Consider the following 27,257-nt stretch of genomic DNA (forward strand, 5'->3'; position numbering starts at 1 on the left):
TGTTGCATTCTCAAAGAACCATAGCAAATATGCTAAACACAATTTCCTCTTCGTAAAAGTACTTTAACTTGATTGATTGTGTTAAGATTTTCTAAATGTCCTGCTTTTACCTTCTTAGTAATGGATCGGTACATCCATCTGTCAAACCAGCCATATTTTTCTGTTTTTTATCTTGCTCCTCTCTTGATCTGTGAAATCTCCCAGCCACTTGAGGCCTCATCAAAATGTAAGTGTAGTATTTATGCTTTTATTTTTGATTTGTTGCAAGCATAGGTAATGAGATGGATGTCAAGATGCAAACAGAAACTTCACTGGAGATAGTAACTTACAGCGATGATATCAAGAGTCAATATCAGCGTTTAATTGTCATATGTAGCGACACAGGTGGAGCTGCTGCCTTATAACGCCAGGGACCCAGGTTCAATCCTGACTACGGGTACTGTCTGTATGGACTTGGTACATTCTCCCTGTGACGGTGGGTTTTCTCCGGATTATCTGATTTCCTCCCACACTCCAAAGATGTACAGGTTTGTAGGTTTATTGGCTTCTGTAAATCATTCCTAGCATGTAGGATAGTGCTCGTGTATGGGGTGATCACTGGTCAGCACGGACGCGGTGGGCCAAAGGGCCTGTTTCCACGCTGTATCTCTAAAGTCAAAAGTCTAAAGTTAAAGACAATGGAACAATGACATTCTTACTTGCAGCAGTATAACACATTCATAAACACAATACACATAGATAGTATATAATAAATAAATGTTCAGTCAAAAAAAATGAAGTTGTTAGTGCAACCATAGTTCATGTTGAGGTTAGGTCCCAAGAGCCTGATGCATGCTGTGAAGAAGCTATTCTTGAATATTCCCCGACTTCCTATACCTGCTTTCCGAAGGTAGTCAAGTCAAGTCAAGTCAAGTTTATTTGTCACATACACATACGAGATGTGCAGTGAAATGAAAGTGGCAAGTGACAGGTAGGAGTGAAATGAGAGCATGGTCAAGGTGGTGTGGGTCTCTGATAATGCTGACTGCTGTTTTGAGGCAGAACCTGCTCTTTATCCCCTCAATGGTTGGGAGGTCAGTACCCGTGATGGATAGGGTTCAATAATGTTTCAGGGTTACACTGCATGGTACAGTTAGTTTCAAAGTGTATACTGGCACTTACATACATTACAGACACTACTGAGCTACGCAGCTTGCCACAACATTGGCATTGGTATTATATAATCTACAATCAACCTGTGGGACATGCACTCTGTACAATTCCCATTCACCAGTCCGACATCTTTCACTTCAGTTGAAGGCAGCACAATCGAGAAGCTTAGCAGGAAGCATCAATAAACTGCAGATACTGTAAATCGAGATGCAGCAGTTCAAGGTCATGGATCTCACATTGAGTATTTGGTTCTCCCTGCCCCAATATGTAAATGTATTACATTGATAGTGACTATATAAATATTTCACTTGCTAAAAATGTTAATCGGTTTGTATATGAACTTATAGTTTGTTTTCTCCAAAAGAGATAATCCAGGAATCACACTGCCATTGTTTCCTCACTGCAGTGTGAAGGTGCAAAAAATTTACTTCACACTTCAAAAGATTTGTCTGACTAAAGATCAATGAGAACAAAGTCTCATGAGCCCGAGTAGACAAAGATTCTTGAAACAGCCTATGACTAATTAATGATTTGGATCAGTAACTGGAGTAACATCAAGTATCGAAATACTTTAATAAAAAACAGAAAATACCAGACCTGTTGAGTATTTCCAAAATTTGCTGTTTTTATTTCATGCTACCTTTAACTCTTTATTACTAATTTCTGTTTTGTTGTCCGCTTACAATTCATGTGCTTGTCCTCTGACTTTACATGCTCTGACGTTAGACTTGAGCTTACAAAATTCTCCATATTCATCAGTTGGATAACAGGACAACATTGACCACCTCTCTGAAGCCAAGAAGCAATGGAATCACAGATATACCAATGGGGGCTGGGGCTATCAGATGCGTTGAACTCCCAGTCATTGTGTCTTTAGACTTTAGCGATACAGCACGGAAACAGACCCTTCGGCCCACTGAGTCCATGTCGACCAGCAACCTCCACGTACATTAACACTGTCCTACACAATAGGGACAATTTACAATTTTACCAAAGCCAATTAACATACAAACCTGTACGTCTTTGGAGTGTGGAGGAAACCAGGCACCCAGCAAAAACTCATGTGGTCACGGGGAGAACATACAAACTCCGTACAGGCAAAACCTGTAGTCGGGATTGAACCCGTGTTTTTGGAGCTGAAAGGCAACAGCTCTATCGCTGCGCCACTGTGCCGCCTTAAATGACGAGGTCATTAAGAATTTTATCAGGAAATAACGTATATATAGCATGATGGATAAGTCCTGTAAGAATGATGGTAATGGCCAAATGTTAAGAGTCAGAGTCTGTTTAATAGCTATATCTACCAAAACTGAACAATGAATTTCTTACTCGCAGCAGCACATCAGACCTCTAAACCAATGCTCATAGATAACATAATATTAAAAAAATTAATTAATTAAAAAGCCCCAATACTATTCAAAAAAGGTCCAAAGTCTTTTGTGCAATCAAGACAGTTTGGAGTTCATATTGTAGATGATGTCAAATGTTTTACAGGATACTTGGGACCTTAACTAAATGTACCTTCTTGCAACTTCCGTCAGGAAGTTATATCGTTTGGAAATTGTCCATGACAGTGCATTATACGCAAGGTCATTTGAAAGAAGCATCATTGTTGGTGGCTTTTTTATATTGCTGATTATATTCACTACTTTAAGCAGGTTAAACGGTGAAAAAAAAAAAATTATTTTAAATTGAGATGTTAATAACCAATAGGGGTCACCTTGAGTGATAAAGCATGAGACAGACTCTGAAATGCAATCTCCTTCCAATAAAAATCTGCTTTTTATTTTGCAGTGAAGTTGCAATCATTCTTGATCTTCACTGGCACAACGTTGAGGTTTGGCACAACACCAAAGTGAGGAGTCAGAGTAGATCTCCTGAGGATAGACACAAAATGCTGGAGTAACTCAGCAAGGCAGGCAGTGTCTCTGGAGAGAAGGAATGGGTGACGTTTCGGGTCGAGACCCTTCTTCAGACTGGACAGATTCTGAAGGATGTTACCCACAAAGGTTGCCTCTCAACTTTTGATGAGCAATATACCCTATTGTTCTGGAATTCTATATCACACAGCATGAAACCTAGTTGCCTTATCCTCGGGTAGACAGCAGCCAGGAATTAATGTAAAGTTTGCCATACACCTGGTGCTCCACTTATACGCCCACTCTCTTAACAAACGAATGGGAGTTCAATAGTGAAGGGTAAGATTTTTCAGTCTCCTGCACTATTTGATTTTTTTCCTCAGAACTTCAAACAGAAATCCAAACAAGGTGCAGCAACCACTCGGATGTACATTTTGGCTGTGCAATCAATGCCTGTTATTTGTTTGATTTGCGCTTTGCTTTTTTCTTCTGGGGTATTTTTGGTAAGTGTGTGGAGAAGATTGATGTGGGCCTTGCCAGGACTTGAGGGCATGAGCCACAGGGAGAGGCTGGGCAGCCTAGGACTATGTCCCTGGGAGCGCAGGAGGCTGAGGGGTGATCTTATAGAAGTGTTTAAGATCATGAGGTGAATACACAGGGGGAATGGAGTATTTTACCCAGAATAGGGAAATCAAGAACAAAATGACATAGGTTTAAGGTGAAAGGGGGAAGTTTAAATAAGAACCTGAGGGCAAGATTTTCACACATGGTGGGTAAAATGGAACAAGTTGCAGAGGAAGTAGTTGAGGTAGTTGAGGTACTATAACAACATAAGACTTTTGGGCAGGTACATGGATAGGAAAGGTTTAGAGGGATGTGGGCCAAATGTGGGCAGGTGGGATGGGTGTAGATGGGGCATCTTGATCAGCATGGGCAAGATGGACCAAAGGGCCTATTTCCATGTTCTATGAATCTATGACTCCAAGATGTGAGTTGCCACAGATGTTCTCACCTGCCAGATGCACAGAGAATAGGCAGTAAGTGCCTCAATCAGCAAGCGATGTTGATTTGGCATCCATATTACCAAAATGGATTAAAAAAGAAAATACTCAATAACTTAGTAGATAGCATTGATCAATAGAGAAACAGTCAATGCCTTTCACCAGACCGTTGACTGGTTTTCTTTCCACAAATGCTGCCTGACCTGTTGAGTTATTACAGCATTTTCTGCTTTCATTTCAGGTTTCCAGCATCTCCAGTTTTATTAGGTTTACACTCAGCAAACCAGCCATTAGCATTTCAGCTAATGTAATTGAAAGGATCAAACATTTGTCAGCTGGAAAGATTTTCCTGCCACTCCCCTCCAATCTGCCCTGTTTGAAATAATCATCATTGTACATTTGCTGCTAATTGATTTCAACAGTTGTTTGCAAAAGGATTTGGTTTGCAGACTTTGCAGAATCTGTAGGATGCACTTTGCCCGAATATGGAGGAGTTAAAGCATAAAACATAGGATCAGGCTATTCGGCCCACAATGTCCTGCCTACCATGATGTCAAGTTAAACAAATCTCCTCTGCTTTCATGTAATCTATATCACTCCATTCCCTGTATATCCATATGTCTATCTAAACAATTCCTACATGCTACTGTTGTATCTGACTTCACCTCCACTCCTGGCAGTGCATTCCAGGCACTCACCATCCTCTGTGTAAAAATAAATTGCCCAGTACATCTTCTAACTTTGCCCCATCTCACCTTAAAGCTATGCCCTCTCGCCTTTGACATTTCTACTATGGCAAACCCCTGGCAAAAACCATTCCTACTCTGGTTCTAATCTATGCCTCTGTTAATTTTATATAATTCTATCAGGTCTCCCCTCAACCTCCAACGTTACTGAGAAAACAATCCAAGTCTGTCCAATCTTTCTTTAGAGCTAATACCCTTTAATACAGACAAGTATTCTGGTAACCCTTTTGTGGACCATTTCTGAAGCATCCACATCCATCTTGGAAAGGGGCAACCAGAACTGCACACAATAAAGAAACTGTGCAAAACTCTTAGTGCATTCTTAGTATGTCTACACATTCAATATTGCAAGTGTTATAGCCAGTATTTTGCACATTGCATCATTACCACCATGTGGTCCCCTGGGATGATGTTCCTCCCCTTCAATGAAGGGTTTTCCCCACTGGACTCAGCCCCTCAATGTCCAGCAGAGGAAGAACCCCAAACTGTGGTCCTCTCCCTCAGAACCAGTGCATTGCCTGCACCACGTTTTGGTGCATCCCTCAGCACATTCATCTGCAATGGGCCAGTTGGCAGCATTCCCTGAAGGACATCTTGCTGTGCTGAAAAACCAACAGTGCTAAATTCTGGCGATGAGACATTTAGTCTGAAGATCTGGGCAGTATCCTCAGAGAATAACACCGCACAATTCTTTACTTTTTGTACTTTTTAACTTTAGAGATACAGTGTGGAGACAGTTCCGCCGAGTCTGCACCGACCAAGGATTACTGCATGCACTAGCACTATCCTACACACTAGGGACAATTTACAATTTACTGGAGCCAATTAACCTACAGACCTGTACATCTTTGGAATGATGGAGGAAACCTGGAACACCTGGGGAACATCCATGCAAGGGAGAATGTACTACCTCTGTACAGACACGCCAGTGGTCAGGATCGAACCCACGTCTCTGGTTCTGTAAGGCAGCAAATCTACCGCTGCGCCACCATGTCGCCTGAGTAGGAGAGGGGGCGCCGAGAGACTGCATTTGTTCATTCCTAATAGATTTCCACAACCAACTATTCTAAATGTGCTGCCAAAACACTCAACATAAAATTCCTCATGTAACCACACCCATATTTACAGACCATCATCAAATCTCCCTGGCTACAAAGCAGCAATGAAAGCCAGCGCAAAATAAAAGCAAACCAAATCAAAGAAACGTAATATATTGAAACATACCAAATGTCATTCATCTATTCCTATTTTGAACTGAACAAATGGAAGAGTACTTCCAACCCAGCGGTACGTATTGATTTCTCTAATTTCAAGGAACCCTTGCATTCCCTCTCTCCATCCCTCCCCCACCCTAGTCATCCTGGTAGTTTCACTGTCTGTATCCATATGTCCCTTCATTATCACCTCTTCCACAGCCAACAATGGACCATTGTGGGTTCCACCTTTCCTTGGTCTTTGTTGCCAGCTCTGATTTGTCCTGTACCTTTTCATACCCCTAGTTCCCTTCTCCACTGACTCTTAGTCTGAAGAAGGGTCTCGCCTATTATTTTTCTCCAGAGACGCTGCCCGACCCGCAGAGTTACTCCAGCATATTGTCTCTATGTCTCTATAAACAAAAGGGTGAACTTAAAATACTCACTAGAGGTTATCTAAGGGGCCCCCAAAAAAGTAGACCATCGCAATTTGACCAAAAGCTTTGAAGCAAATTGTTGAATTTGTCCTTTTTATAGCCAGCCTTGTTTCTGGATGATGAATTGTCCACACGGTTGGCATTAGCATTCACTAAGCTATTCTTCTGGGGTTCTGATTGCTCACAGTTCTGGAGGACACTCGATACTGCCTCTCAGCATTTGTTCAAGCCCTGACCTGTTCCTTTTGCTTTAGTTGAATTTCGTCCAGACAGGTAAATCAGGTAGGACATGCATACCAGAGAGGGGAGGTGTTATGATGAGGAGTAACAAATGTATAATTAAGCCCCTTCCTAGCAACAATGCATCGACAAAGGAGAGTCATTGCGAGGCATTAATTGGGCAGTAATTAATTAAGCACTCATTTATTGTAGATCTTACCACTCTGGAGACTCTTGCAGTTTAAAGCAAACTTGGCCATTAAAACAGATCCCACTGTGTCAAAATCGAAATGATTACACATCTTGTCATTCATTATTACCATTACATGGTTGCAAGTATATTTATCTATTTTAATGTTATCATTCCACACCAGCAATGATTGTTAGTAGAATTGAATATTTGTATTACTTAATCCATGGCCCAATTTAATTTCTCATTGCTTGAATATTAGGGAATCCCTTAACCACGCAAAGTTGCAGGTCTTATTGCGCAATTGCAAAAACTAATTATTAACATGCACATAAAGGGATGTTGCAGTATATTGCAAATTAAATAAATAGTGCTTGATAGCAACATAACTAGGTGTTCCATGCACATCTTTCTTTCCATATTTTGCCACCAATCTATGTTACAGATATTGGGCAGATTGAAATTAAGTTTCCTTTATTTAAAGGCATCCCTATAAGTCCTCATCAAATGCTTCAGTTAAACAGCATTCACCCAAGTGGCACAGTATGATTGCTTGAAGTTAGTATTGCATTCAGGAATCATAGTATGTACTGAAACAACAAATTGATATCATGGCAAAAGGCAATACATTGAGAAATCTAGCCCATCTACCTACCCCACTTAGGAGGTGGCAAGTTGATAAAACATTCAAATTAATGTTGGATATCCAAATGGAAATAATAAAACAAGAAAAAAGGTAGTTTTCATGATTCCAAAGCTTAATCAGGCAGAACAAGTCCAATGGATGAGTAACACACTGCATCTGTAAAATCATAAATAGTGGAAAACTCAATTTCAACTTTTAAATTAAATTATATTAATCTTTGCTATTATCGTTCATGACTTTAATTCCAAACTGGCAACTCCGTCAGGTCAGTTATAATTAACGCAAGTCGAACTTTTGGCTGAACTCAATCAAATGAATTGCCTGGAAATTCCTGGCAGTGTCGAAACACGATGATCACTGTGATAATGGTCAATGGTACTTTATTGTACCTAGATACAACATGGAAACAGGCCCATTGGCTCACCGAGTCTACACCATCCATTGATCACCCGTTCACACCAGTTCTATGTTATCCCACTTCCCATCTACTCCCTATATACCAGGGGCAATTTGAAATTCTTTATTTTGCATATTTTGCTTTGTTGGTGGAGCTGCTGCCTCATAGTGCCAGAGACCTCGGTTTGATCCTGACCTCCGGTGCTGCCTGTGCGGAGTTTGCATGTTCTCCCTGTGACTACCTGTTTCCTCCGGGTACCCTGATTTCCTCCCACATCCCAGAGTCGTGTGGATTTGTATGTTAATTGGCAATCATACGCAAGTACAAGAGTACAATGATTGTAGTGGAAGAATAGTAGATGACACAGAGATAGTACACAAAGAGTCACCACATTTCCGGCACCACCTTGTATCCTTCAGGTTTTCAAGTTCTTGATAATATAGAATGTCACAAGAGCTGAGAGGCAGCACAGTGGTGCAGGGGTGGAGTTGCTGCCTTACAGCACCAGTGACGCAGGTGTGCTCCTGATTACGGGTGCTGTCTGTACGGAGTGTGTACGTTCTCCCTGTGACCACATGGGTTTACTCTTGATACACCTATTTCCTCCCACACTCCGAAGCTGTGCAGGTTTGTAGGTTAATCATCTTTGGTAAAAACATAACTTGTTTTCAAACATTTCAAATTTCCATTTCAAACATTATCCAAACATAATCTTTTGTATACCTATACCCAGCCACTGACACCCTCCTCCGCCTAGCGGAGTTGGTCCTCACCCTCAACAACTTTACATTTGACTCCTCCCATTTCCTCCAAACACAAGGCGTAGCTATGGGCACACGCATGGGCCCCAGCTACGCCTGCCTCTTTGTCGGGTACGTTGAACAATCATTGTTCAATACGTACCAGGGCCCCATCCCCGACCTCTACCTCCATTACATTGACGACTGCTTTGGGGCCACCTCCTGCACCCGCACACAACTGACTGACTTCATCCACTTCACCACCAACTTCCATCCGGCACTCCAATACACCTGGACCATTTCCGACACTTCCCTACCATTCCTTGACCTCACCATCTCCATCGCAGGGGACAGACTTCTGACCGACATACACTACAAACCAACTGACTCACATGGCTATCTGGATTACACGTCTTCCCACCCTGCCCCCTGTAAAGACTCCATCCCCTACTCCCAATTCCTCCGCCTATGCCGCATCTGTTCCCAGGATGAGACATTCCATACCAGGGCATCGGAAATGTCCTCGTTCTTCAGGGAACGGGGATTCCTCTCCGCCACCATAGATGAGGCTCGCACCAGGGTCTCATCCATACCCCGCAACACTGCTCTTTCTCCCCATCCCCGCACTCGCAACAAGGGCAGAGTCCCCCTAGTCCTCACCTTTCACCCCACCAGCCGGCAAATACAACACATAATCCTCCGCCATTTACGCCAACTCCAACGTGACCCCACCACTCGCCACATCTTCCCATCTCCCCCCATGTCTGCCTTCTGCAAAGACCGCTCCCTCCGCAACTCCCTTGTCAATTCTTCCCTTCCCTCCCGTACCACCCCCTCCCCGGGCACTTTCCGTTGCAACCGCAAGAAATGCAACACCTGTCCCTTCACCTCCCCCCTCGACTCCATTCAAGGTCCCAAGCAGTCGTTCCAGGTGCGACAAAGGTTCACCTGTATCTCCTCCGACCTCATCTACTGCATCCGCTGCTCTAGATGTCAGCTGATTTACATCGGGGAGACTAAGCGGCGGTTGGGCGATCGTTCCGCCGAACACCTCCGCTCAGTCCGCAATAACCTACCTGAACTCCCGGTGGCTCAGCACTTCAACTCCCCCTCCCATTCCCAATCTGACCCCTCTGTCCTGGGTCTCCTCCATGAGTAACACCGGAAATTGGAGGAACAGCAGCTCATATTCTGCCTGGGCAGCTTGCATCCTGATGGCATGAATGTTGAATTCCCCCAATTTTGCTAGCCCTTGCTGTCTCCTCCCCTTCCTTAACCCTCGAGCTGTCTCCTCCCATCCCCCTGCCCTCGGGCTCCTCCTCCTCCCCTTTTTCCTTCCTTCTCCCCTCTCACCCCCCATTAGTCTGAAGAAGGGTTTCGGCCCAAAACATCGCCTATTTTCTTCGCTCCATAGATGCTGCTGCACCCGTTGAGTTTCTCCAGCAATTTTGTGTACCTAAGAATCTTTTGTAGATTATTTTAAAAGACAAATGTGTGGAATAAAGCAAAGCCTGAACTTCCGAAGAGCTACTCAGGAACTGATATCCCTGATTGTCAGAGATGTTTATATAATTTTAATTATTTGACAACTTGCCAAGCCTATAATTTTAGCTGCTCATAATTATAGTAATAGTTATGAATTATTCCCTCTAGTTTAATCATTGAAAAGCTTTGCTTCCTGTTTATGTGTCCTTATTCCTAGCCAAATCCAAATGAATCAACAACGAAGTCCCACTTCCACTAATGTGGAGCCCGGCATTGTGCACAGAGCTCCAAGGTAAAGCTGAGGTCTTCATTTGGTTTTATACCTCATTGCTCCTTTATACCTTTTGATACAGAACATAGGCTTTCTTTTAAAGTCATATCCACCTGATACGCCATATCTGATCTTCTATAAACCTACAAGTTACTGTCATCTACTGTTGCTCAGTGCCAAGAACTGCACTGACAATATTGCTTTTGTTGATGTTTTTCAGGAAATTATTTCAAATTAAACCCCAAATTAAACACCTGTAGCTGTGACAATTTATCTTGGAAGATTATTAACTCGTTTTTGCATATAAGTAGAATCAGTGGGGGATCCGTTTGGTCTTAGTCACACAGAGGCCTGGTCCCCCAACTCAACCCATTGGTGGGTGGGGGGGTTGTGGGGATGGGGGGGGGGGGGGGGGAAAAAGGGGGAAAAAGGGGGGGGGGGGGGGGAAAGACCCGGAAAGGGGTGTGGGGGGGGGGGGTAATTGGGGGGGGGGGGGGGAAGAGGGGGGGGGGGGGGGGGGGGGGGGGGGGGGTGTCACTAGCAGAGCAGACGGCAGGTAGGCCCATAGTGACATCTAAAAATGTTACCGTTAGCGCGTCATTTTTTCCAGACGATGTGACCACACACACACACACACACACACACACAACACACACACACACACACACACACACACACACACACACACACACACACACACACACACACACACACACACACACACACACACACACACACACACACACACACACACACACACACACACACACCCACACACACATCCAAGATCAGAGTTTTATAGTTATAAGGATATAAGGATAGATATATGTCTGATTTCTTTGGTGGGATTTTGTGCTTAATTCCTTTCTGCTCAATCTCCTTTGTATTAACACTAATCTGTCTCTTCACCCAACTAGACTGACCAGTCCTGCTAGACAAATCTTCAATCCCTGCAGATAGAGTGCTGAGTAGTCTACATGGACCATTGTTTCAAACGTTTGACATGTACAAATTTTGTGCCCAGCAAACTGCGATAAAGTTTTTTGAAATAAAGAGAACTTCATTAATCCTCAGCACTACCCTGTGGAGACCTTGGAGATTGTGCTGAGGAGATTCAAGAGAATCGTCATCGAGATTGTATTTACATGATTAGACTTAAGACTGGAATGTTCCCTTTGGCGCACTGAAGGTTAAGATGAGATTTAAGAGGCTTTTAAAACCGTGAAGAGTTTTGGATGTAATAATACGGCAGTACAGCCTCAATAATGGCATCCACTTATTAATGTGGAAAATTTCCCAATATAAATTCGAAGGCCGAGTTTTATGCAGCCAGGTGGAAGTGTGCATTGTTCATTGAACGTGGCAAAACCAGTTTAGAGAATGGTTAAACAATAATTGACGACCCATGGGTTTAGAAACGGAGGCATGAAATAGAAAAGTACAGAAATATGAAAAGCTAATTCTGAAAAACGCTGGCTCAACTTCAACTGGGATATTGTATCCAGTTCTGGGCATGGCACTTTGAAGAAAAAATCAAGGACTTGAAGAGAATAGAGATAAGATGTAGTAGATTAATTGCAAGTGTGAGAGGCCGTAGTTACCTGAATAGTCTGGAGAAACAAAAGTTACTCTTCTTTGAACAGGTAAAGATAAGTCATTGGGGCATAGAGTCACAGGGATGTACAACATGAAACAAGACCCTTCAGCCCAACTAGCCAATGCTGTCCAAATTGGCATTCTGGCATAGCCCCATTTGGCCCATAAACCACATCCTGTCTTTTCAAAGTTGAAATTGTATCTACTTCTCTAGCTGCCTTGGGCAGCTCATTCCAGATATGAACTATGCTCTGAGTGAAAATGTTATCCTTGCGTTACCCCCCTATTACTCCTCTCCCCTCTCATTTTAGCACTCTGCCCTCTAGTTTTAGAATGCTTTACCCTGGGAAAAAAAGACTGTGAGCATTGAAATGAGCCACGCCTGCACAGTTGGGGGATGTGCGTGAGTGGTGCAATGTTGCATTGGAGGAACGGCTTGCGTTGGGGGAACGGGTGAGTGGTGGAATCTTGCGTTGCGTTCCCTTTCCTCTTGACATCTTACTTTTGAATGCCTCGAACTCTTGTTATAAGAGATACTATGATAGAGATATTTAACATCATGAAGGTTTTACTTCGACTAGCCAAAGAGAAACAGTTCCCTTTGGTGGAAGGGCAAGAACCAGAGGAGATAGTATGAAGTTGATTGACAAAAATACCAAAAGAGGCATGATCGAATACATTGTTGTGAAGTGGTTGGAGATTAGATGACTTCAATCTCTGGCTGGGGAGTAGTGGGGACTGAGCTGGAAAGAATGTCGAGAAGATTTAAGAGCATGTTGCCAGGACTCCAGGGGCTGAGGTACAGGAAAAGGTTGAGCAGCCTTGTTCTTTATTCCTTAGAGCGCAGGAGGATGAGGTGGTATTAGAGTCAAAATCATGAGCGGAATAGATCGGGTAGATGTACAGAGTTTTTTCCCTCTCCTTTCCCCTACCCTCAGTCACTCCCTCCCTCCATAACACCTCTACCCTCCTATCCCTCTATCCCCCCCACCTCCCCCACTCCTCACCTCTCCCTATCCCACCCACTATCCTTCCTCACCTCCCCCACTCCACCCTTCTCTCCCTCTATTCACATTCGGTAAGACCCCACTGCCGCTGATGACTCCTGGATCCCCGTGCAGAACCCCGGCCAGGGCTTCGCGGATAGAAGCCGGAGTTGGACGAAGCGGCAGATGGCGCCCACATCTGTGCACAATGGAGGCCGTGAAGTGGGCTCGGTCACTTGGCACCACGGAGGCGCCTGCAGACTCAGCCCCAACCGGTGGAGAGTTAGTGATGCTCGCCATGCCCCTTCAGCTTTATATGCTCCTCGTCGGGCGAGGTGGGCGCTGCCCGTGACTGACAGCGGACCCGGCCAATCAGTGCGCCGATGGTGCAGAAAATGGCACAGCCGTCCTGGCAACTGACAGGAGAGGAGGCCAATCTGTGTGGCAGCGACTGACAGGAGAGGAGACCAATCTGCACATGCGTGGTTTTTTAAAGATTTTTAAACCTTAATAACTTTTAAAATATCATCGATCGAAAAAAAAACTGTTGCCCTTGTGGTACAGGAGAATGGTGAATAAGGTGGTGAAAAATCGTAGCATTATCGTGTACCGTTTCTGCACAAATAAAGAAAAACACAAAACCAGAAGAGAGATAGATAGATAGATAGATAGATAGATAGATAGATAGATAGATAGATAGATAGATAGATAGATAGATAGATAGATAGATAGATAGATAGATAGATAGATAGATAGATCAAACAGACAGGTGGGACGCGTAAATGGCACATGTTGGTGGGCATGGGAAAGTTGGGCTGAAGGGCCTGTTTCCACGCTGTATGACTTTATGAGTCAATTACCTTTATTCAATGCCCTCTATTTCTTAATCCTACTGGCAATGGGAACATTCCCTCGTCCAACCTCTTACCAGACCCTTCATGATTGTAACTAAAGTCCCCCATTCCTAGAATTAATCCAATAAATCTCTTCTGCATCCTCTTTAAGGTCTTGACATCTCTCCAAATGTGTTGTGGACATAAATATGTCAGTCGTATCCAAGCCAATGTTTTATAAACAATCATCATGACTACATTCTCTTGTATTCTTCAAATCTATTCAGAAAAATCAGGATCCTGTCCATTTTAAAAAAATATTTTCTCAAATGGCTTTGGCAAGTTGATTGAATGATGTAGGTAAACTCTCTTGATTTTAGTTTATATTGACATTTCCCACAATAATGGGCAGATGCTGTACTGGCACTGCTGTATTATTGCAGCAAAACCTTTCATGGTTTTGAAAGCTTCTTACATTTTCTCTAAACCTTCAGTATTCCAGGGGGAACAATCCAGACTTTAGTCTATTCATGTAAATAAATCTCTGCTACCATTCTGCTCAATGTACTCTGCACCCTCTCCAAGGCCTTGGTATGTGCTCTGTGGTGCAGTGCTGAGATTAATACAGTTCTTTATAGATTTTCAAACTTTATCTTACTTTGCGGAGCACAAAATTCTTGCACACGAGGCATTATAAATGGCTGTCAATAGACAATAGACAATAGGTGCAGGAGTAGGCCTATTCGGCCCTTCGAGCCAGCGCCGCCATTCACTGTGATCATGGCTGATCATCCACAATTAGTACCCCGTTCCTGCCTTCTCCCCATATCCCCCGACTCCGCTATATTTAAGATTTCTATCTAACTTTATTTTGAAAGCATGTAGAAAATTGGCCTCCATTGCCTTCTGAGGCAGAGAATTCCACAGATTCACAACCCTCTGTGTGAAAAAGTTTTTCCTCATCTCTAAATGGCTTACCCCTTATTCTTAAACTGTGGCCCCTGGTTCTGGACTCCCCCAACATCAGGAACATGTTTCCTGCCTCCAGCGTGTACAAACCATTAATAATCTTATATGTTTCAATAAGATCCAATCTCATCCTAAATTCCAGGATATACAAGCCCAGCCATTCCATTCTATCAACATTTGACAGTCCCGCCATCCCGGGAATTAACCTTGTGAACCTACGCTGCACTCCCTTAATAGCAAGAATGCCCTTCCTCAAATTTGGAGACCAAAACTGCACACAATACTCCAGGTGTGGTCTCACTAGGGCCATGTACAACAGCAGAAGGACTTCTTTGCTCCTATACTAAACTCCTCTTGTTATGAAGGCCAATATGCCATTCGCTTTCTTCACTGCCTGTTGTACATGCATGCTTACTTTCAGTGACTGATGAACAAGGACTCCTAGATCTCGTTGTACTTCCCCTTTTCCCAACTTGACATCATTCAGATAATAATCTGCCTTCCTGTTTTTGCCACCGAAGTGGATAACCTTACATTTAGCCACATCAAACTGCATCTGCCATGTATCTGCCCACTCACCCAACCTGTCCAAGTCACCCTGCATCCTCATAGCATCCTCTTCACAGTTCACACTGCCACCCAGCTTTGTGTCATCTGCAAATTTGCTAATGTTACTTTTAACCCCTGCAGCTAAATCATTAATGTATATTGCAAATAGCTGCGGTCCCAGCACTTGCGATACCCCACTAGTCGCTGACTGCCATTCTGAAAGGGACCAGTTAATCTTTATTTCCTGTTTGCCAACTAGTTTTCTATCCATGTCAGTACCATACCACCAATACAACGTGTTCTAATTTTGCCCACTAATCTCCTATGTGGGACCTTATCAAATGCTTTCTGAAAGTCCAGGTATACTACATCCACTGGCTCTCCCTTGTCCATTTTCCTAGTTGCATCTGTTGGAATTGTAGCTGTCCATGCAGGGGTACCTTCAAAAGAAATAGCTCCCTACCGCCCTCTCATGGGCAAATGGGGGTGGGCATCAAGCACAATCCTTGAAAAAACAATGTCAAGAAACCGAGAGGCTGGTTTGAATTACTGAGTGGCAAAGAGCAAAGAACATTGATTTGGAATAGAAGATAGACACAAAAAGCTGGAGTAACTCAGCGGGTCAGGCAGCATCTCTGGAGAAAAGGAATAGGTGACGTTTCGGGTCAAGACCCTTCTTCAGAGATTTGGAATACAGAAAATACGGAGCTGTGTTGAACTTTGTTTTACACAGCCAACCATTGTGATGAAGGAAATTAATGGGGACGGGGACAAATTGTATGACAATGGGGCAGGATCAAGGAGTGGGACTAAATTGATACCTCTTTCAAATGGCATATGTCAGTTCAGTCAGTTTATTGTCACGTGGTTCAAAAGATGCTGATGTGCAAAAGTGGGTGGTTTTGCAGATAGTGAAGATGGTTGTGAAAGATTGCAGCAGGATCTGGATCGATTGGCCAGGTGGGCTGAGGAATGGTTGATGGATTTTAATACGGAGAAGTGTGAGGTGTTGCATTTTGGGATGTCTAACCAGGGCAGGACCTACACAGTGAATAGTAGGCCTCTGGGGAGTGTTGTAGAGCAGAGGGATCGAGGAGTGCAGGTGCCTGGTACCTTGAAGGTCGAGTCACAGGTAGATACTGTAAGCTTTTAGCACATTGTCCTTCATCAGTCAAAGTATTGACTATAGAAGAAGGTCTCGACTCGAAACGTCACCCATTCCTTCTCTCCAGAGATGCTGCCTGTCCCGCTGAGTTTCTGCAACTTTTTGTATCTATACTGAGTATAGAAATTGGGAGGCCATGTTGCAGTTGTATAAGACGCTATCCATGTCCTCCAGCGATGCCGACTCACCTGCTGAGTTACTCTAATACTTTGTCCTTTGCTCAAGGTTCGAGCATCTGCAGTTCCTTGTTGCTCACATTCTCATCAATTCCCCTCAAATTCTATCACTCTCCTGCACAAAATGGATACTTTACATTGACCAATAAATAGGAGTGGCACAGCAGTGCAGAGGTAGAGTTGCTGCCTTATGGACCTGTCCCACTTAGGCGACTGCAGGAGACTATGCTGTCGCCACATGGTCGCCACATGTTCACGGATGGTTGCCGGGGAGTCACCTTCATGGTCGTCAGGAGTTCCCGCATTCTGGGAACTAGTCGCGGCCTCATTATGGTCGCCGTGAAATTTTCAACATATTGAATTCTCGAGCCATAGGTGGGTCGCCAGGAGGCCCTAATGGGTTGCCAGGAGGTCGAAGGTTCCCGGAGGTTCTCGTAGGTTGTAGCCGGTGCTGATCGGTGAATTTCATTGGCTCATTAGGAAAAAAAATGTAAGCAGTAGTTGCTGGCAGTCTGCTGAAAAATCACCCAAGTGGGACAGGTCCATTACAGCGCCAGAGTGTCCAGGTTCGATCCTGACTTGGAGTGCTGTTTATATGGAGTTTGTACATTCTCCCTGTGACCTCATGGGTTTCCCCGGGTGCTCCGGTTTCCACCCACACTCCAAAGACGCCACCAGGTTTGTAGGTTAATTAGCTGTGATAAAAGTAAATTGTCCCTAGTGTGTAGGATACTGTTAGTGTACGGGATGATCATTGGTCGGAGCTGACTCGTTGGGCCTAAGGGCATGTTTCCACTCTATATCTCTAAACGCTAAAACCGAATAAATGTACCAAATCACAAGAACTTGGTATATGGGAGGAAACAAGACCACTTAGACGGAATACATGTGGTCACAGGTAGAACTTGCAAACTCCATTTGGACAGTACCCAAGGTCAGGATTGAACCCAGGACTCAGCACTGTGAAGCAGCAGCTCAACCTGCTGTGCCACTGTGCTAATATGTCTGCCACCCCATAAGCTGTGTTCAAGAAGGAACTGCAGATGCTGGAAGATCATGTCAAGAACAATGTGCCATAAGCTGTTTCTGCTCACCCTGACCCTTCTGTGAAGTAGCTGATTTAACCCCAGTCAAGAACAATGTTATTCCATAGACAGGTTTCTATTGGGAACTGCTTTGCCATTGGACAAATTTAAATCATAAAGGATTATTCCAGCTACAGATAAAAGAGATGTTGATCCCATTACTTAGGGGCTGCATGCAAACACAGCTCCCTTAGGCAAACAGAATGAGGTAATTAGGCTCATTGGGATCATCCCTTCACAGTCTTGTAACCTAATGTGACATGTAATCCCTGCACAACACATTTTAATCAGCTTCTGTCCCACAGAAAGACAGCTGACGCTGCTAAAGTCCACAGTTTTCATTCAAATGGTGCCTCAGCAATTTCGGCGAATCTCTTTGCAGTTCAGACGTTTAGATGCAGAATGAGGATAAAGGGTCTTGTGAAGGAAATATCACAGACTAATGACAATTATATTTAAGTAGCTTTTAAAAAAAATTCTGCCACGAGGGTTTTTGCAATGATCATGTTTAGCTGGAAAATATAGACATAAAATGCTGGAATAACTCAGAGGGTCAGGCAGTGTTTCTGGAGCAAATGGATAGGTGATGATATGGGCTGGGACCCTTGTTCTGAAAATAGTCATAGTTATATAGTTCATAAGTCCATAAGTTCATGTGATAGGAGCAGAATTGGGTGATTCAGCCCATCAAGTCTACTCCACCATTCAATCATGGCTGATCTTTCTCTTCCTCATAACCCCATTCTCCTGCCTTCCCCCCATAACTCCTGACACATGTACAAACCAAGAACCTATCTATTTCTGCCTTAAAAATATCCATTGACTTGCCATCCACAGCCTTCTGTGGCAATGGATTCCACAAATACAGCACCCTCTGACTAAAGAAACTTCTCCTCATCTCCCTCCTAAAGGAACATCCTTTAATTCTGAGGATCTAACCTCTGGTCCTAGACTCTCCCACTAGTGGAAACATCTTCTCCACATGCACTTTATTCAAGCCTTTCACTATTCGGTAAGTTTCAATGAGGTCCCCCCATTCTTCTAAACTCCAGCGAGCAGAGGCACAGCACCATCAAACGAGTCATACAGTGTGGAAACAGGCCCTTCAGCCCAACTTGCCCACAGTGGCCAACAAGTTCCATCTACACTAGCCCGCGTTTGGCTCATATCCCTCTAACCTATCCATGTACCTGTCTGAATGTTACCCTGCCCCAACCATCTCCCCCGGCTGCTCCTTCCATACACACACACCACACTTTGTGCGAAAAGGTTACCCCTTAGATCAGGGGTTCCCAACCTTTTTCATCCCGTTAACCCATGGCAACTTTAATAACACATAACAATGTTATTTCACTTATTTGTGAACAACTAATGATGAACAGATACCAGTATACCAGAACCAAACACAGTCAGTCAATGAGAAAAAATATGTACAAATCCAGAATCAACAAATTTACCCCCTGGGTAGGCGAATTTACGCCAGGTTGGGAACCCTTGCCTTAGATGCACGGAGCCTCTTGCCCAGAGTAGGTGAATGGAGGATCAGGGGACATAAGTTTAAGGTGAAGGGGAAAAGATTTAATGGGAATCTGAGCAGTGATTTTTTTCACACAAAGGGTGGTGGGTGTATGGAACAAGCTGCCAGAGGAGGTAGTTGAGGCAGGGACTATCCCAACATTTAAGAAACAGTTAGACAGGTACAGGTTTAGAGGGCCATAGACCAAACGCAGCAAGGTGGGACTAGTGGAGCTGGGACATGTTGGCCGGTGTGGGCAACTTGGGCCGAAGGGCCTGATTAACTCTGTATCACTCTATGACTCTATGATTCTATGACTCAGAGAGGGCAAAAGACTGTGTACGTCTACCCGATCTATTCCTCTCAGGATCTTGTACCCCTCATCGTCCTGCGCCCCAAGGAATAGACTCCTAGTCTGCTCACCCTCACTCTGTAGCTCAGGCCCTCGAATCCTGGAAACGTCCACGTAAATCTTCTCTGCAGCCTTTCCACCTTGACAACATTGCTGTTAAACTTGCTTTAGGAAGAAACTAATGCCCCTGTCCCACTTAGGAAACCCGAACAGAAACCTCACCGGTCAGGTAAGACCTTCCACTACCTGCAACCTCCGGCAACCACCTTCCACTACCTGCAACCTCCGGCAACCACCCTCAACTAGCATCGCAACCGGCTTCGACTAAAAAATTACCGATTTTTTTAAACGCCAACCTATTTTTAATCGCGGCCGGTTTTGAAGATAGAAAAAGCGGAAACCACTTTCGACTATTAGGGAGACTGAGAAAAACCTCCGGGAACCGTACGGAAACCTTGGGTGGGGCGCAAAGTCTCCAGCGGGTTCCGTTCAGGTTTCCTAAAAGTGAGACAGGGGCATAAGTCATTAAATACACTCAATAGACGGAGTTTGGAGAACAACTGTAGTACAAATAGTATTGCCACATTTCATGCAATTTGTATTTGAGTATGATTTTAAATATTTCCATAGTATCACAGATTAAATTATCTGCCTTACTTGAATCAAGGCTAAGAAGAATGCATTCCATTGTTTGCATAAAATGACCGCATCAGAGATGAATATCCTTTCATTTTGTATCTTGCAATGCACATCTAATGCATACAATAGACGGCAAATCCTTGCTATGAAGGCCGAGGAATGGTACAAAATGCTCTTTGTGTGCTATGTTGCTTACTTTACTTACAACATTTAAGAATTTAAGCAACATGTACTTACTTCAACAGAAGAATATTTTCCAATTAGCCACAAAAATAGGCACTCTAATAGAATTTAATGAAAACACTACTTGAAACAATGCTTTCTGAATAATTTAAATGAATTCTCCAAAGATTTATTAAGTAAATTGATGAATTGAAAATACAGAAGCACTCTGAGAATATTGTGTTAATGAAGCCTAATAAGTAGAAATAATTAATTTTGAACTCTTCGGATTTTTCATTTTGTGAGTCAAGGTTTTGACGTATTACAGCAGATTGCAAAGTACTTACAGAAGAAAACAAATTTGGCCTAACTGGTTCATTTAGGCTGCAGACTAACAACCCCCATCCCTCAATTCCACCACAGAGATACTGTAGAGCTTTCTATATTTTTGCTCCATGTTCAGCATCCACAGCGTTCAACTTAACTCATTTCCTCAACCGGTGCACCCTGACCCACTGAGTTCCTCCAGCACTTTGACATTTGCTCAAGATTCCATCACCTGTAGTCTCCCCATTTAACATAACTACTCCTTACTATAGCAACTATGGTGGCACAGTGGTGCTTTCTCTGGGTGCTCCGGTTTCCTCCCACAATCCAAAGAAAGACGTGCAGGTCTGCAGGTTAATTGGCTTCTGGAAATGGTCCCTAGTGTATAGGATAAAACTAGTGTATGGGTAATCATTAGTGAGGCAGACTCAGTGAGCCGTAGGGCCTGATTCCACGCTGTATCTCTAAAACTAGACACATTCTTACCTCAAGTCGTCATTGTGTTTATTGGCATATGCAGAAATATGGTGAGATATTTGTTGAAAATGTCCCTTGCAGCAGAAACACAGATATATAGAAAACACATATAAACTGTACTCTAACTGTTGCTCCTCCCTACACGCGTTTCAATGGGTCTGCCCATATTCCGAGGTACATATACGTTACTATACACACAACCGTACTCCTTCCCACATGTCCAATCACAATCTATCCCAGGTTCCTGAATGCACATCTGGTCTTATAGCTGGCCACGAACATGGCTGTACTCTTTACTGTCTCGCCCATGGACCTGGTTTAACAAGATGAAAGATCACTTGCACATCCCCCACGCTCATCTACTGCATCTGGTGCTCCCAGTATAGGGTCCTATTTATCGGCGAGACCAAGTGTAGACTTGACGATCATTTCGCTGAACAATTACGCTCAGTTTGCCTTGGCTTACGTGATCTCCCGGTTGCCAAACATGTTAACTCCCCTCCCCATTTCCATCCTGACCTTTCTGACATGGGCCTCCTCCACTGTCAGAGTGAGGCCAAATTTAAATTGGAGGAACAGGACATCATATTTTGCTTGGCAGATTACAACCCAGCGGTATGAATATTAATTTCTCTAATTTCAAGTAATTCCTGCATTCTCTCTTCTCCCCTCAATCCCTCCTCCCCACACACCCTAGTCGTCCTACCTGTTCCACTGTTCACATTCTTGTATCTCTCTTGTTATTTCATCTTCCTAAGCCAAGAGTGGGCCATTATGGGTTCCACCCTTCCTGGGGTCATCTGTGCTGGCTTTGATTTGTTCTGGCCTTTTCCACTCCCACCCCATACATCTACTTTCAGTCTGAAGAACAATTCCGACCTGAAACATCACCTACTCCTTTTCTCCAGAGATGCTGCTTGACCCGTTGAGTTACTCCAGCATTTTGTGTTTATCTTCATTGTGAACGAGCATCTGCAGTTTCTTCCTAAACAAGATGAAAGATTTGGTTGTCGACCTAAGGATCCGAGGGGGTGAACACAATGCTCAACGGAACTGCTGTAGAGATGGTCGGCATCTTCAAGCTCCTAGACATCCACATTACCAGCAATCTAACCTGTACCCTTCACACTGATGCAGTGATCAAGAAAATACATCAGTGTATTTACTTTCTTGGGCATCAAAGAAGATTCTCTCAACTGTCGATAGATATGCTCTAGAACGTATTCTGACAACAATCATCTCAAACTGGTCTGTCAACTGCCTGGATGAACCTGCAAAGAGTGGTGAAGACAGCACAGTCCATCACAGGCTCGTTACTTCCTTATTTCCAATCCATCTTCATGATGTGTTGCATCAGGAGGTCTTGAAGAATTGTGGAAGATGCCTATCACGTTGGCCATTCCCTTTTCTTTGATGATTCCTTCTTGTGGGAAGCACCGTGGTGTAGCGATAAAGTTACTGCCTTATGCCCCTGTCCCACTTAGGAAACCTGAACGGAAAACTCTGGAGACTTTGCGTTCCACACAAGGTTTCCGTGCGGTTCCTGGAGGTTGCAGGTGGTTGCCGGAGGTTGCAGGTAGTGGAAGCAGGTAGGGAGACTGACAAAAACCTCCGGGAACCGCACGGACACCTTGGTGGGGCACAAAGTCTCCAGAGGTTTCCGTTGAGGTTTCCTAAGTGGGACAGGGGCATAACAGCGCCAGAGACCCGGATTCGATCCTGACTACGGGTGCTGTCTGTATGGAATTTGTACGTTCCTCCTGTGACCGTGGAAGATTTATCCTTGAGACATTCAAAGAGATTATGTGTTCCTACTTATTAACTGACTGACTGACATTTTTATGCATAGTTATGCAGCACAGATACAGACCATTTGGCCCAAAAGCTGACCAATATACTCTAATCCTATTTAGCTGCATTTGGCCAATCTGCCTCTGAGTCTTTCCTATTGATAGAAAGTACCTGTACAAAAGTCTTTTAAGGAATGTAATTGTATAGGTATGTTACAATACTTACCTTCAGCAGGTGCTGCAATTCTGCCACTGGCCGTGTGCACGATTTTGGCGCATTTGAGGTGGGCGGGGGGGGGTTTTCTGGTCCTGAATTATATTTTGTTGGAGTGCAGGCTGAGGAATCGTTCCGACGGCCCTTTTTTTTTTTTTTTTTTTTAATTCGCCCGACAAGTTAATCGCTGGAGTGATTTTAAAATCAGCTTCTGAAGCCATCAACGCTGACAACAGTGCCGGATTTTACGTAGGGGACAGGTAAAAGAAAGTAGCTTATTTTTATATATAAAAGTGTTTCTTAAGATGTATTTAATTCACATTTTAAGTAGCGAAATGGTGATTTTTTCCCCCGAACGAACCGGCAGTGTATTTGTATTAAATCCACCGCAACATTCCAATTTATAGCGTTCCAGAAAAACCCACTCGCAAGCTGATTTAAATGGCCATTAATTTACAGGTTTTAAACATTAAATTCCTTCCATTTGGCCTAAAAACTCATGACAATGAGATTTAAAAATGATGTTATATTGTGAATTCTTGTGTGAATGTTATTTGGACACTTAGGCTATTTAAAAATGTTAATCTATTCTTAAGAAATGGATAGATGTTTAGATCTAGTAATTGAATTTTGTAATTAGCTACAATTGGGTTACTAACTAATTATATGCTTTAATTTTAAGTTATCTAAGTAAGATTGTTTCATATTTGTTTCACAATGCTTCAATCTATTATAACTGAAAATGTATTTCAGTTCTCTTAATTTTTATGAAAGTTATGGGCTTTTGACTGTTCTGATCGCAGCTTTTGTGGTGTCAATGAAAAAGCAATAGGGAACAAGATGCTAATATCCGAGTATGAAAATGGCCATAACTTTTTTTAATACTCCGATGGAGCTCCGATGGAGCTCGCGGCTGGGGCCTGGGACGGCAACACTGAGGTCACAGGGGAGGACACGGCAGCGTTGTGGAGAGGTCGGTGGGGCAACTGATGATGGCACTGACCGATGGATGAGACAGACACGTGAAGTGGAGCCTCGGCGGCGATGAAGCCTCGCAGCAGCGGTGATGCCTCGCGGGTCAACCCTCAGTCGATGAGAGCGCGGGGGGCTCTGAGGGGGGGATGAACAATGGAGGCCCCGGCGCGGGGGGAACGCCGTGAGGGGGGGGGCGGAAGAGAACAATGGACAATGGGGGCCTGGCGTTGGGGGTACCGGGAACCGCTGTTGGGTGGAGGAGCTAGAACATAGGAGGAGCCAGCGTATTTTGTAACTCAGCACCGTAGGTGACCACTATTTGTATACAGGTACATTGAGTGTACAAGCAAATAATTTCACTGTGCCTGTCACATGTGACAATAAAGTATTCCATTCCATATGTCTGGTGTAAATACAAAAGCATCTTGTTGAATATTGAACGACCTGACAAGATGATTCACTGCATGTTAGGAGGAATTATCGTAACATTTGTGGTGTTTTCTTCTGAGGTATCTATTACATGTACATCATTAGCAGCATTGATAGAAGCTTAAACAACTGCCCCAGTTACTATAGTATGTAGAAACAACGAACTGCAGATGCTGGTTTATACCAAAGATAGACACAAAGTGCAGGAGTAACTCAGCAGGTCAGGCAGCATCTCTGGAGAAGAAGGATCGGTGACCTTTCGGGTCAGGTCCATCTGAAGAAGGGTCCCGACCTGAAATGTCGCCTATCCATTTTCTCCAGAGATGTTGCCTGACCTGCTGAGTTACTCCAGCACTCTGTGTCTGCCACAGTTACTGATTTGGAGAAGCAGGCATCCATCTTGGAGACACACAGAGAGAACAGAGAAAGGTTTGCAGAAGGCCCCATAGCAGGGCAGGTTGCAGAAAGTGTTCAACCGACCGACGGGACAAAGGAGGCAATATATGTGTTTGTTTCTCACGTATTCCTACAAACATACTTTGTCATCACCATCTTATCCATTACCAAATGAAGATGTTATTCTCGCTTTGCCAGTGATAGATTTGCTGGTAATGTGATTCTGTCATTTTACAACCTAGGAGTTAAAAAGCTTTTGAGATAATATGTTACTGTACAATCTGAGGCTGAGGGATAGGATTAGTCAGCTGCTGCGTAGTAAGTCGGCAAGCTGGGCTGACTGGCTGGAAATTGGACTTTGCCGAAAAGGTACAGTGCAGAAAGAGGCAAAATTGTCTCACCATAACTGTATCTGCTTTAACCTGTTCACTGCCAAGTTTGCTTTTCACTATTGGCCATAACCCGAGACTACTCGGGGGTGGCACTGAACAGGTTAAAAACATTCAATTATGGAACGAGGACTGGTTTTAAAGTTCAGAGTTGCAAGATCCTAACCTAACATTGGGCAGGGGACTTTCAAAAAATCTTTGGACGCTGGGAAATAAATAAAAGGAACCTTGTGTCTGTTTAAGACCAGCTGAACAATACTTCATGGGGCAGGGCAGTGTCTGGGACTTCTCCTAACGGAATGTGTCAAGCAATTAACGTCCAAACATGAACCTTGACAGGAGCTGACAACTCTCACCATTAATTCTAACCAGCACTCAGGCTTTAGATTTACCATTCCATGTCGGGCTGATCATTGCTCTCATGACCTAAACGTGAGGCTGACTAATTGTAGCCAGATAGGGTGCTGTTTGCCTGGAGTTTGCACGTTCTCCCTGTGACTGGATGGGTTTTGTCCAGGTGCTCTGGTTTCCCCCCATCAAAAAGACATGTGGGTTTTCCTTCTCTCCAGAGATGTTGCCCAACCCTCTGAGTTACTCCAGCTTTTTGCATCTATCTTCAGTGTAAACCAGTGCCTACTGTTCCTTCCTACACATGGGGTTGTATGTTAATTGGCCCCTATAAATTGCCCCTAATGTGTAGGGAGTGGAACTAGTGTGAACGGGTGATCGCTAGGATTCGGTGGGCCGAAGGGCCTGTTTCCATGATGTATGTCTAAACTAAACTAAGCTATCTTTCAACACATGGGGTCTTTGCATGTTCTTCCTTTGTGTTTCGATGTTTCAGCTGTAACAAGACCCGAGGAAACACATTGCTTCAAATTAAATCCAAACAGGGCCATTGCCAGTGAAGACACGTAATCCAGTCACTGAAGACAAATGGGATAGTCGGAGACCAGTGGAGCGCAACTTGAAATGTTTCCAGCAATTTTCTTCCTTGAGAGAAAGACCTTGGCTGCATTTTCCAGACACTTTAATAAAAATGGATGATGGCACTGAGTGCTTCAGCAGTCTGCAGCACCCAACGGTACAAGGGAAAGTCTTGTCAAAGGTTTATTAGCTGATTTGCACAATAGTGTGACAGTCCTGCAGGACTGAGAAGAGACGTTTTATTAAAGTTCTGTGTAATCTTCCATCTACATTACTAAACAGAGAAGTACAGGAGATGGTTTTGAGCAAGGCTGTCAACATGGGCAGTGATAACTCTCAGTATTTTGGAGACTTTGTGGCTGTGGGATCCTAATAATAATGCTGCTCAATTATCACTTAAGATACTTACCACGATAGTGGGGCTAACTTAGAAATGGAGCAACACTGTCAGCAGATAAAGTGTAAAAGGGGTGACACAGTGGCACAGTTGGTAGATCTGCTTCCGCGCAGCGCCACAGACACTGGGTTCAATTCTGACCTTGGGTGCTGTCTGTGTGGAGTTAGTATGTTCTCCCTGTGGCTGCACGGATTTCCTCTGCGCGCTCCGGTTTCTTCTCACGTCCCAACAACGTGCGGTTCTTTATGTTAATTCTCTATGTTATATATATATCTATATATATATGTGTATGTATATACCCATACATTTATACATACATACACATATATCTATATTACTAAATCTCTGTTCTTGACTGCAAGTTGGGGGCTATGCGTCAGTAGATAGGGTGGTTATGGGGTAAAAGGAGCAAATTAATAATATTAATATAATATCAAGGGGGTAATTAGCGTGAGTGCGGGGGGGGGAAGGGGGGATAGTTAGTGCGTGACGCTGCATGCCGCCTCCCCCCCCCCACAACTGCATGTTGGGGGAACAGACCCAACGGGTCTGCACATGCTCTAGTAGACACT

This window comes from Leucoraja erinacea, chromosome 14 (assembly GCF_028641065.1).
Source record: "Leucoraja erinacea ecotype New England chromosome 14, Leri_hhj_1, whole genome shotgun sequence".
Lineage (NCBI taxonomy): Eukaryota > Metazoa > Chordata > Chondrichthyes > Rajiformes > Rajidae > Leucoraja > Leucoraja erinaceus.